Genomic DNA, 13,753 nt, shown 5'->3' with positions numbered 1-13,753 from the left:
GACTTGAACATAATTTTGGGAGATACAGTTCGACCCACAACGCCCAGTATGGTCAACAACATGGTGCAGCTGCCACTGAAGGATCAGCAATAGTGGTGAGGCTGCATCACAACAGACATCCTGGAGAAGGAGGAGGATCCTCCTAAGCTGCCTGGACCAGGCCAGCTCCAGGGCTGTCAGCAGTACTTGGCTCCTCTGGCTTCCCTTGGCTCCATGACCTCACACTCCCATCTTCCCTTTCATCTTTTTGGCTGTTCCCCCTTGGTCTCCATTGCTGAGACCTCTTCCTCAACCCAACCATTAAATGACCGTGTTCCTCAGTGGCTTAAACTTTCTCTTCTCAGTAGCTGGGATTGCAGGCGCGCACTATCATGCCTGGCTAATTTTTGTATTTTTAGTAGAGACAGGGTTTCATCATGTTGGCCAGGCTGGTCTCAAATTCCTGACCTCAAGCGATTCACCTGCCTCGGCCTCCCAAAGTGCTGGGATTATAGGCGTGAGCCACTGTGCCTGGCCTAAACTGGGCTCTTTATTGTAGTCCTTTTAAATTAAATTTAATTTAATTTAAGTTTTGTTTTTAAAAGACTAGTGAAATGCAGTACTGGGAAGTAGGGAGAGAGGATAACAAGGAATTTGATCTGTACCTGACTGTGAACAATCAATTGAGATAAGGCGCTACCTTTGGGACAGCCAATTCCCACCCCCTCTGCGCCGACACTTTTTTATTTTTTTAAACCTAGGCTTCCTTCAAGATTTCCAGCCTCAGTAGGTGGCACCACCATCTGTCCATTTGGCTGTGAAGTCCTTGATTTCTTCCTTTCCTTCACTCCTCACATCCAGTCAGTCACCAAGTCTAATTGACTTTACATTTGAACTAGCTCACAAATGTGTCTACATAATGTCCTAGTTATTTTAACTACCACTACCTTGGTTTCTGGCCACCGTCTAATTTTTTTTTTTTTTTTTGGCTTGGATTACTGTAACAGGTTTTGAAACGGTCTCCCAGCTTCTGGTTTTATTCTCTTCAAATCCACTTTCCATACAGCAAGCTGAATGCAAATATGATCATATTATTTTCCTGCTTAAATCTCTCCAGTGGAATCCCACCCTCTTTAGGATATGAGTCAACCTCCCTAACATGGCCTGCTAGACACTGCAAGCTCTGACCCCTACTTCTCGAGCCTCATTTCTCTTTATTCCCTCTTCTTTCTGTCACTCCCTCTGCCTCCTGCTTTCTCCCCCACATTTTTCACATGCTGTTCTTTTAGCCCAGCACACTGTTCCTCCCTTGCTTTACATAATTAACTGACATTCATAGTTCAGGTCTCAGCTTAAATGTCCTTTCTTCTAGGGAGGCCTTTCCTGACCCACAATTTGCTTGCTCCCATCAGTGCCTGTCACCAAGTTGCACAACTCCAAGGGTGAAATTTGCATTGTATTATGTGTGAATGGTGCCCCTGAAATGGGGCAATGCATGAGCCAGCACACTTTGTTCCTCACTGTCACTGTTTAATTGTCTTCCCTCCTGGACTGCAAGCTCCAAGTCAGATTCTCTGATGTAAGTTTTGTATAAAGAACTCAATCAATATTTGTTGAATTAATAAATGAGATCTTAACAGAGAAATGGCTAATTGGAATGTGTACGAGAAATATGAAACAAATTTCTGGAACCCTCCCCTCTTACAGAATAATTTAAGTAATTGAAGATATTTAGTTTGGACAAATGAAGATTTAGAACAGATATAATAGCTGCTTTCAATATTTGTAGGGCTAGTATGTGAAAATAGAATACATTTTTTTTTAATCCCAGAAACATAAATAAAAGAGCTGAAGGCAGGTTATAGGGAAGCAAATTGAGGCCTGATAATAAAATTGAAATAAACTTCCAATCCTGAGAGTTGTCCAGAAATGGAACAGATGGCACCCAAAGTAATGAGTTCTGCTTCACTGCAAAGATTGAAGTCTGTAGGATCGAACTCCATCTGTAGGATCATTGAAGGCAGCAGCTGGACAAGAGAACTTTTGAGGCCCTAACTCAAAATTTTATCTGTGATTGTATGGCTGTGGGGAAAGTTTACTTTTTACTTGAACTCAAGCATTTATGTGTGCTGGGCACCACTGGAAACATGCAGAGATCTGCACTCATCCCTGCGCTCAAAGATGCACAGCCAGGTTGGAGGGACAGTGTCAAGTTCACACTCTGAAGGCAGAACCTTGCAGAGTATCACCGAGTGTCTAAATGTTCAGTACAGAGTGTGGTCTGGCGTTATGCTGGAAGGCATCACAGAAGGGGAGGCGCTTGAAAATGGTCACAGTGGATGGGGAAGAGTTGGAGAGGAGGGTCCACTTTAGGAGGAAGGGGCTGATGGTGGAACTTGAGAGAGAAGCAGACGTGGCCAGTACACAGCCGGCGCGCCTCATACCTTTCATTTACAGCCTTGGAGTCTGCAGTGGGCTTTGCATTGCTCTGATTTCCTTAGCTGAAACCAATGAGGAAGATGGGATGGGGCTGGCCTGAGAATTTGCTAAAATGCAGGAGTCATGTCCTGTGGTGAAAGGGAATGAACTCCTTGTCTATCCTGAGCTCCTTTAAATATTCGGGGTTCACTGGGTGAGTTGGAGATGACTTAGCTGCTCAGAAGGAGGAAGGGAGTAGGGGAAGCCCCGGATCAAAGGTGCCCAACTGTTTATAGCCTCAGAGCTCATGTGTCTATTTTGTACATCTTTTGGCTGCAAGTAACTGAAAACCCAATTACCAATGACTTAAAGGAAAAATTATTATCTTACATATTGAAAATGCTGAGGTAGTTCTGATCTTGGATTGGTTAATTCATGGGTTTAACAAAAACATCGCTGTCCTACTTCTTTCTGTTATTTTGTTTGTTGCTTTCCACATGTTGATTTATCCTCTTTGACTGAGTCCCTTCATGGTTCCCAGAAGATTTTGGCAATTCCAGGCTTCAAATGTGGACATTTGGAGGCAGAAAAAAGCGTAGTTTCCTTGCTTTTAAGAGTAAGACAATATTTCCCGATACTCCTTCAGTCCTGGAGAGACTCAGACCTCTCTCCATGTTTTATTGTCCAGGTTATATCACAAACCCTTTCCTAAATCAGTCACCGGACAGGTGAATTACCATGGAAGGGGTCCACTTCCCCTGAAGCACATGGATGCCTGATACCTGAACAAAATCAGGGTTTGTTATCATGAGAGAGAAGGACGTCATGTTTTCTCCTGAGTTAGGATGCTAAGTTCTTCAGGGATAATGGAGACCAGGGTAGAGATGAACCAGCCAGTACTATTTGCATTACCTGAGCTGGGGGCCCCAATCGGGATATGCTGGCTGTGCTGGGGTAGCTGTGGTTGGTTCCTTGGTGGGGACTGAGATTCTCACTGGAGCAGTAGGTTGTACGTTCAATCAGATGACCTTTAAGGCAACTTACAACCCTTACCATGAGCCTGGTATTGTGCTAGGCCCACAGCACAGTGTCTATTACAATCTTCATCTCAAATCTGCAAGTGAAGAATTATTCTTCCTATCTTCAGGTAAAGGATTAAAATTATGTAACTCACCCAAGGTCAATAGTAAGTGAGAGTGGGAATATGAAATCCGGTTAGTCCACGTATAACATAAGTGTTTGTCCAGTGTATGTCTCACTATGTCTTTCTTCCAACTTAAAATCTTCTATGAGTCTGGAACAAGCCTGGAAGTGTGGCTTAGACCTGTGCTTATCAAACTCCCTTTGGCTAAGAGTCAGATTGTTAAAATATTTTAATCCATTATGGATCAACATTTTTTGTAAAATATAAAAAAAGAAATACCAGGAAAATGAAATGAAAATATAATAATACAAAACGCAGCCCTGTTTTAAATTATTCAGTATAACACACACACACACACACACACACACACACACACACACACAAATAATCCATCAAATTGCTATAAGATATTCCAAACTTTTAATTTCTGTACTTACCTTGCCACAAACTGGCAACAAACAGATCATGGACCAGCCCTGGTCTTCAGCCCACACTGAGTAGCACTGATTCAGACAGCTTTCTGCCTCCGTCCTCTTCCCTGGACTGCAACTAAAGATATTCAGCAATTGGATGCCTTTGCTGAGGTGATGGTGGGAAAATTACTGGTTGTAATGTTAAGGCAAACATCAGAGGAAGAGATTAGATTTTGCCTGTTGTTTTCATAGGGACTTCTGTTTTCTTTCTTCCTTTCTTTTCTTTTCTTTTTTTTTTTTAAGAAGAAGAAGAAGATTTTATTATTCAGTAAGCATTAACTAGAACGGGATGTTCGTCATAGGCAATTTGCAAATAGATTGCAAAGTCAGAAAACAAAATTCACCCTTCTATACAGACAAGCCCATACAATCCTTTTTCCGTACACGTTCTCAAGATAAACACAACTAGTCCTCAACTTGACTAGTCCTCAAGGGAGAGGACTTGACTGCACTATTGGTTACACATCCTAGATTCACCTGGTAGCTAGGGTGACCATCTGTGTTTGCTAATTGGATTTATCCAAAGGAAAAATAAATTTGTCATATCTTTGTGACAAGAGGTAGTTTTGGAGAGAGGTGCCTGCCCACATTAGGCTCCTACTCTCTAGAAGAGACGGGAAGTAGGGGCACTATCTTCCTTAATGATTGCATTTCAAAGAGATGGCTCCCAGGTACTTGAGAAAGACATTGCTGAAGGGAAGAAAGCTGGCAAGAGGCTTATTTACCTTTTAAAAAGATTTACATAATTTCAAACAGGTATAGAAAGAACTTATAAGTTTTCTAAAGTAAATGCTCACAGGGAAAATTAAGCCTCTTTTTTGAAATTTTAAGTTCAGAGGTTCAAGTGCAGGTCTGTTACATAGGTAAACGTGTGTCATGGGGTTCTGCTGCACAGATTACTTCATCACCCAGGTATTAAGCCTAGGCCCATTAGTTATTTTTCCTGATCCTCTCCTTCCTCCCACCCCTCACCCTCCAGGACGTCTATTTTCATCAAGAGATTTATATTAGACTTGAGAAAACAATTTCCTCTTTTTCTTTCTTTCTTTCTTTCTTTCTTTCTTTCTTTCTTTCTTTCTTTCTTTCTTTCTTTCTTTCTTTCTTTCTTTCTTTCTTTCTTTCTCTTTCTTTCTTTCTTTTCTTTCTTTCTCTCTCTCTTTCTTTCTTCTTTCTCTCTCTCTCTCTCTTTCTCTCTCTCTCTCGCTCTCTCCTTCCTTCCCTCCCTCCTTCTTTATTTCTTTTCTTTCTTCTTCCTTTTTTTTTTTTCTTTCCAGGGTCTTGATGCTGTCATCCAGGTTGGAGTGCAGTGGCATGATCACGACTTACTGCAACCTCAAACTCCCAGGCTCAAGCAATCCTCCCACCTCAGCTGCTCAAGTAGCTGGGATTACAGGCGTGTACCACCAAACCTAGTGTGTACCACCAAACCTAGCTAATTTTTTATTTTTTCTTGTAGAGATGGGGTTTTGCCGCATTGCTCAGGCTGGTCTTGAACTCCTGAACTCAAGCGATCCACCTGCCTTGGCCTCCCAAAGTGCTGGGACTACAGGCATGAGCCACTGTGTCTGGCCCCCTTAGGAAGCAATTTCTTGATGGTGATTTCCCATCTTTTTGCTGTGTAGGAAAGAGACTGAGCTCCATGGTAACACGTGAGACAGAAGAGACTCAAGGGACTAAGAACCTGTGCCTTAAAAGGAAGGTCTGTTTTGGAGATTTGCTGGAGGTTCCCCATTGGATGTGTCATTGAATGATGATTCATCCTGGCCAAAAATAAAAGCTTCTTGAGCTGAGTGACTCTAAGGTTGTGTGTGGTTTATACTTAGGCATGCATTACTTTTATGACATAAAAGTGACTTCAATCTGGTAAGATATATTTATAAACATAGAGGTCCTTTCATTTATTAGGAAATTCCAATTGTGCTAGGGAGTCTTTCCAAGAAACCTAGATCTATTCTCCTTTAAGTTTTAGGAAATCTAAGCTGGGCATGGTGTTGTTCCTGTAGTTCAAACACCTTGGGAGACTGAGACAGGTGGATCACTCAAGGCCAGGAGTTTGAGGCCAGCCTGGCCAACATGGTGAAACTCTGTCTCTACTAAAAATAGAAAAATTACCCGGATGTAGTGGCATGCACCTGTAATCCCAGCTACTCAGGAGGCTGAGGCGTGGGAATTGCTTGAACCTGGGAGGCAGAGGTTGTAATGAACCACTACACTCCAGCCTGGGTGACAGAGTGAGACTCTGTCAAAGAAAAAGTTTTAAGAAATCTGGAATGATCATTTGTCCAGTATATGAAACTTTGAGAATACTACACATGTGGAAACTAGAATCTATCCGAAACTCCAGGATGCTCAACTATCTTCTCCCTCTCTTCTTCATTCACAAATGATTTGAACACTTATATTTTTCCTTCTACTGCTTTCTACTGATCTCTCTTCTACTGCCATGAGTCTGATGGGCTTCAGTACCATTATGGCTGACCAAATGTGACTTCAATTCTGTGACTTTTATATTTCCAATTTCTTTGCCTCTACACAGCAATTTGCTCTAATGGTTACAGACTGGATTTTGTTATTCCTCAATAACAAACGTGGTAATAATAACACGTGAACCTTCAGTGAGTTGTAATCTTTGTGCTGGTCAAGGGTCTCACCTTGATGTTGATGGCTGCTGATTAAGGTGGTTGTTGCTGAAGGCTGAGGTGGTTGTTTTGAGACGGTGTCTCGCTCTGTCGCCCAGGCTGGAGTGCAGTGGCCGGATCTCAGCTCACTGCAAGCTCTGCCTCCTGGGTTCCCGCCATTCTCCTGCCTCAGCCTCCTGAGTAGCTGGGACTACAGGCGCCCACCACCTCGCCCGGCTAATTTTTTTGTTTTTTTTAGTAGAGACAGGGTTTCACCATGTTAGGCAGGATGGTCTCCATCTCCTGACCTCGTGATCCGCCCGTCTCGGCCTCCCAAAGTGCTGGGATTACAGGCTTGAGCCACCGCGCCCGGCCAGCAATTTCTTAAAATAAGACAGCAGTGAAGTTTGCTGCATTGATTGACTTTTTCACAACAGATTTCTCTGTAGCATGTGATGCTGTTTGATAGCATTTTACCTACAGTGGAACGTCTTTCAAAAGCGGAGTCAGTTCTCTCAGGCCTGTCTGCTGCTTTACCAGTTATGTTTATGGAGTATTCTAAATGTTTTGTTGTCATTTCAACAATATTCACAGCACCTTCCCCAGGAGTAGATTCCCTCTTAGAAACCACTTTCCTTGCTCATTCATAAGAAGTAACTCTTCACCTGTTCAAGTTTGATCATGAGATTGCAGCAACTCAGTCACATTTTCAGTCTCCATTTCTAGTTCTCTTGCTATTTCCACCACATCTGCAGTAATTTCCTCCACTGAAGTCTTGAACTCCTCAAAGTCATTCTTGAGGGTTGAAATTAACTTCTTCCAAACTTCTGCTAAAGTTGATATTTTGACCTTCTCCCATGAATCACCAGTGTTCTTAATGGCATCTAGAATGGTGAATTTTTTCCAGAACGGTTTCAGTTTACCTTTCCCAAACCCATCAAAGGAATCATTATGGCAGCTATAGCCTTACACAATGCATTTCTTAAATAATAAGACTTGAAAGCCAAAATTACCACCTGATCCAGGGGCTGCAGAGTGGATGTTGTGTTAGCAGGCAGGAAAACAAGATTTACCTTTTTGTAAATCTGCATCAGAGCTCTTGGGTTACCAGGAGCATTGTCAATGACGAGTAATCTTTTGAAAAACGTCTTTTTTCTGAGCAGTAGATCTCAACAGTGGGCTTAAAATATTAAGTAAACCATGCCATAAAGATATGTGTTGTCATCCTGGCTTTATTTTTCCATGGATAGAGCACAGGCAGAGTTGAATTCGTATAATTATTAAGGGTCCTAGGATTTTTAGAATGGTAAATGCCCTCGAGGTGGGCAGATCACGAGGTCAAGAGCTCAAGACCATCCTGGCCAACATGATGAAACCCCATCTCTACTAAAAATACAAAAATTAGCTGGGCATGGTCGTGCGTACCTGTAGTCCCAGCTACTCGAGAGGCTGAGGCAGGAGAATCACTTGAACCTGGGAGGCGGAGGTTGTAGTGAGTGAAGTTCATGCCACTGCACTCCAGTCTGGTGACAGAGTGAGACTCTGTCTCAAAAAAAAAAAAAAAAGGACCTTGGCTTCAACTTAAAGTCACCAGCTGCATTAGCCCCTAACAAGACAGTAAACCTGTCCTTAGAAACTTTGAAGTTAGGCATTGACTTCTTTCTAGCTATGAAAGCCCTAGATGACATTTTCTTCCAATATAAGAATGTTTTATCTACATTGAAAATCTATTCTCTAATGTAGCCACTTTTATCCATGATCTTAGCTAGATCTTCTGGTTAACTTGCTGCAGCTTCTACGTTAGCACTTGCTGTTTCACCTTGTACTTTTATGTTAAGAAGATGGCTCTTTTTCTTTAAATCTCATGAACCAACTACACATAGCTTCCAACTTTTCTTCTGCAGCTTCTTCTAATCCAGAGCAAGGACCTTGAATTGAAGAGAGTGAGGGTCTTACTCTGGATTATGCTTTGACTTAAGGGAGTATTGTGGTGGGTTTGATCTATCCAGACCCCTCAAACTTTCTCTGTATCAGCAATAAGGCTGTTTCACTGACTTATCATCTGTGTATTCAGTAGAGTAGCACTTTTAATTTCCTTCAGAAACTTTTCCTTCACATTTACAGCTTGGCTGTTTGGTAGAAAAGCCCTAGCTTTTGGCCTGTCTCAGCTTTCAACATGCCTTCCTCACTAAGCTTAACCATTTCTAGCTTTTAATTTAAAGTGAGAGATGTGTGAGTCTTCCTTCTCCTTGAACACTTAGGGACCATTGTAGGGTTATTAATTGGCCTAATTTCAGTGTTGTGACATCTCAAGTAATAGAGAGGTCCTAGGAGGAGAGTGATGGAGGAGCAGGCAGTTGATGGAGCAGTCAGAGCACACACAACATAAATGAAATGTGAAATTACTTGTTAAACCCCATGGAGGGAAATGAACAATTCTCTTTTCCCCTAAAATAATGCTACTAAAGCAATTAGCCTTAGTCTAGACAAGACAGAAGATGTATAAGTGAAACATTAGAAGATCCTTAAATAAAGAGTGAATTGTAGTTGTTGGTGAAAAATAAGATTAATTTTATATTTGCTACCATAAAGCTTTTGTGTATCACTTATATCAATAAAGTTATTAAAAGGTTACAAAACCAAAAATAGATTCACTTTTTAAAATTTTGTTTTAATTTTAGACAAAATTGACTATTTAAATTGAGTGAAACTGCATGCGACATATGAACAAAAGTGACAGTTCAATACAACATAAGAAAATCAGAGCAAGGAAAATATTTGCCTGACTTTGAAGGCAAAAATTCATGCACAAATAATCCTCAAACTAATTTCAATGGAACCTATTTTCTGCTCATTATAGAACAAGCCATAATCTTAACTGTAGAGAGATTTGAGCAAACTGGTAAGTTTGAAATAATTTAAGATGTAGCGTATGGTTCTAGATATTGCTTTAAGAGATAAGAATTACAACATAAGTGATAGCAATTTATAGGACGAAATTAAAGCATTTTATATTTTGTGCAAGAAAAAAGAATACACACAACATTGATCAGTTAAGTTCTCAGTCTTATATGGACACAGTTTGTGGTGCCCCCAAACAACTACAATATTAGCATCAAAGATCACTGATCACAGGACACCACAACAGACTGAATAATCATGAAAACTTTGGAATATTCTGAGAATTACCAAAATGTGACGCAGAGACACAAACTGAGCACGTGCTGTTGGAAAAATAGTGTCGATAGACTTGCTTGTCATGGGTTGCCACAAACCTTCAATTTATGAAAAAACCCTGCATTATCTACAAAGCATAATAAAGTGAAGTGCAATAAAATGAGGTATGCTTGTACTCTCAACTCCTCCTCCTTGTCTTTTTGTTATACTCACAGGGCAAAGCAATTCTGCCTTCTATGTGTTGCTCCCCAGGCTGCCAAAAGAATCCTGAGAAAAATGATACAGTCTGGCAGATCACTTTAATTCACGATCACCTACCTCAACTGGGCTCAACATTGCCTGGGAATCTACTACATTTCTCTAGAGTCGTTTGTCTTCTGTATCTCTGCAAACATCATTTCAAACTTTTGTTTCTCTCCTCAAACAGCCCTGCATTCTCTCCCCCTTATTCATTCTCTTAAGAGTAAATATAAGTCATCTGATGAAATTAACCTCAACTTCCTGCCAACGATTCTTCAAACCAACCTACTTCTGTACCCACCGTCTCTACTTTCTTCCTGTTATTATTCAGAGGAGGTGCCCTCTTCATTTCAAAGATAGTTCTTTCCTCTGCCTGCATCCCACCCCGTCCTGCTTTCTGAGTAACCTGACTTCATCAGTTCTCCCATCTCACTCTTCTGTCTTCAACTTCTTCTTCTCCTCTCCTGGCCCAATGTCTTGAAATAGTTGTCAACGCTTGCCATCCTATTATTATTATTTGATAATTATTGCTCTCTCACCCAGGCTGGAGTGCAATGGCACGATCTTGGCTCACTGTAACCTCTGCCTCCCTGGTTCAAGCAATTCTCCCGCCTCAGCCTCCCGAGTAGCTGGGATTACAGGTGTGCATCACCATGCCTGACTAAACTTTGTATTTTTAGTAGAGATGGGGTTTCACCATGTTGACCAGGCTGGTCTTGAACTCCTGACCTCAGATGATCTGCCTGCCTTGGCCTCCCAAAGTGCTGGGATTGTAGGCATGAGCCACTGTGCTGGTATTGCAGGCGTCAGCAATTTTTTCACCTCCTATTTCATGTGCAACTATCCATCTTCCATCCCTACCACTCTACATCCCTACAGCTCTTTTGATAAAGTCAACAGCACCTTCATGTGCTCCATGCAGTAGGGGCTCTTTTGTCTTGATTTTACTTGACCTTTTGATAGCATTTGATCCAGCTGACCATTCTCTTTCTTGAAATGGTTTCTTTCCTTGTGCTCAGGGATGCCACTCTCTTCTGGTGTTTCTTTTTATTGCTCAGGCCACTCTTTAATGAGTTCCTTTGACAGTTTCTCCTGCTCTGGCTTATGAATATCTGGGTTCTTCGGAGCTTGGTTCTGGGCTCTCTTCTCTTCCATTCTGCACTCTTTTTCCTTGGTAATCTTATCCACTCCCAAGATTTTACTCATCATCTTTGTATCAATGACCCCCACATAATGATCTCCAGACTCCGTATTGATGTCCATCTGACCAAGTGTATATTTTCACTTAAAGTCTCAGAGGCACCTCCAACTCAGCAGGGCTAGTGTAGACCAGATCATCTTCCCCTTCAAACCTGCTGCTTCTCCGCCCAACTGCTCAGACCAGACATGAGGGTTCATCTTGGCCGTCACCCACTCTCACCATTCTGACCTAAATAATTGCAGACTATTTGAAACCTTGCGCTCTTCTCAATTCCTGTTTATTACCACCTTAGTCCAGACCACAATTTCTTCCTGTCTGGACTGGAAGCAGATGGCTCCTAAATGGTCTCATACAGAAGGTATATATTCTCCTCTCTGCTTAGTAGCCTTCAATGGCTTCCCTTTGCTCTTAGAGTCTAAATTTTTGACCATAGTCTACCATCCCTGAATGATCAGACCCATGCCCGCTTCTTCAAGCTCATCTTAAATCTCTCCCTGTCACGTATAATGTAACTTACTTTCTGTGATTCATCTTTTAGTTTCTCAAACAGTTTAAGTTTCTTCTTGCCTCAGGGCTCAGAACACGAGATGGGATGGAGAAGTCAGAGGGCTGTGAAGGGAGCCCAGGGTCCAGCTGGGTTGCGAATTGGTACAAATCTACCTTTGCTCCAGAGGTAAACCCCTTCTCCCCCATTCTTTGCTGTTCCAAGAGGTCTTTAAATCTGCAAAATGCTCTGCTTCTTACCACCTGTCTCTTCACTGGGCCAGCTCCTGCTCATCCTTCATGTCCGGTTGAATGTTACCATCTCATGAAAGCATCCCATAGCCCTGAGTCTAGGTTAGTTGCTTTCTTAAATCTCACACTTCTAATTAATAGAAATAATCACAATTATAATAAAATTATATAGTTAACTTTATAATACCTGTTTCCTCATCTAGCTATTAAATTCATATAGCTGGAGCCAGGATTGGTGGGAGGTTGAGGCAGGAGGATCACTTGCACCCAGAAGTTCGAATCCAGCCTGGGCAACATAGTAAGATCCCCATCTCTATTTTAAAAATTAAAAGAAATCCATGAGGGCAAGGATTATGTCTGTCTTATTCACTGCTTTTTCTTCGACACCCAGCATAGTACCTAGAGCATAATAGGTTCAAGGGAATAAGGGTATATCTTGTAAAACCTCTGGCTTGGCTTGCCTCCAAGCCAGAGGTTTGGAGACTCCTTTCCAAAAAAAAAAAAAAAAAAAGAAAAGAAAAGAAAAAAAGAAGATGTAATAGATGACTGCCAAATAGAACTCTGATTGGCATGAGGCAACCTGTCTTTCCACACAAAGTGGATGACTCCATCTTTGCAGATTATGGAGAAGCAGTCTACTTCTGCTTTGATTGGGGGTGTCATGATCATCAGACATGAATGTGGAGATTATTATGTAGGGAGATTCAATTAGTTACTTAATGCCACATACTGACCAAAGTTACTAATTCAGCCTTGGTGAAGAGTGTATAATAGGGTCGGTTTGCAAAAATAACACCCCACTTCCCTAAGTAACGCAAGAAGACTTCTTTAAAAAGGCATAAGATTCCAGGTTGTATACTGGACACACAATGAGCTCTGTTATGTAATGGCTTCATGATCTTGGAAAATATTTTTTTCTTGAATAATAGTAAGGGAGAAGCAGAATAGTTGCCTGAATTATCATATTTCACATTACTAGCATATCAGCAGCAATGATGGAGAATGAGCATATTTGAGCAAAGTCCAGTGCTGTAATCAAATAAGCTTTCTACATGTTCAATCTAATCCATACTTAATAATATGTGTAGCTATTATTGTTCTAAATGGCAGTTAGGCATGTATGTTAAGCTGTTAACTGGATTTATAGAACTCTAGGGGCTATAATTCATAACATGTATTTTTTTACTTTACCAAGCCAAGCATTTCTGAGGTCACCTTCAAGAGATTGAAAGTAGGCACTCAAAAACTGTTGCTTCCTTTCTTTCCCTTCCAAGTGCAGGGACGAACCTTTTACTCTTTCCACCCAGAAATAGTGGGTAGGGAGGCAGAAGACATTGTAAGGAAAAGCCCATGTCTATGATTTGTACAAGTGCAAGGTATGTCCAGCTATCCTCCATGGTGTTGGCACCTATTGTTCCATCTGGTTGGATGGAAGCATTTTCCCAAATGTCTATGATAGAGCTGCTTTTATTAAGTATTTACTCTGTGCCAGGAGATTTTTATGTATTCACGCCCTTATTTTTTCTAACAACGACACCTTGAAAGAGTAATTATTCTCTCCATATTACAGGGGAGAATACCAAGCTATGGAATGTCTCAAGGTCATGTAGCTGAGAAGTAAGTGGCAGCCTGGGCTTAGACTCCAGAGGCTGTGCATAGCGCCCTGTGCTGTAGAGTCAGAGGTAAGCTGTATCACTTTCCTTAGGTCTTTTATGTCCCCTTTGTCTTCTCCAGCCAGGATGCCAAGGAAGCCTCTGGAAGCTAAAGG

This window comes from Chlorocebus sabaeus, chromosome 25 (assembly GCF_047675955.1).
Source record: "Chlorocebus sabaeus isolate Y175 chromosome 25, mChlSab1.0.hap1, whole genome shotgun sequence".
In the NCBI taxonomy this organism is placed as follows: Eukaryota; Metazoa; Chordata; class Mammalia; order Primates; family Cercopithecidae; genus Chlorocebus; species Chlorocebus sabaeus.
Note: the sequence above shows the minus strand (reverse complement) of the source record.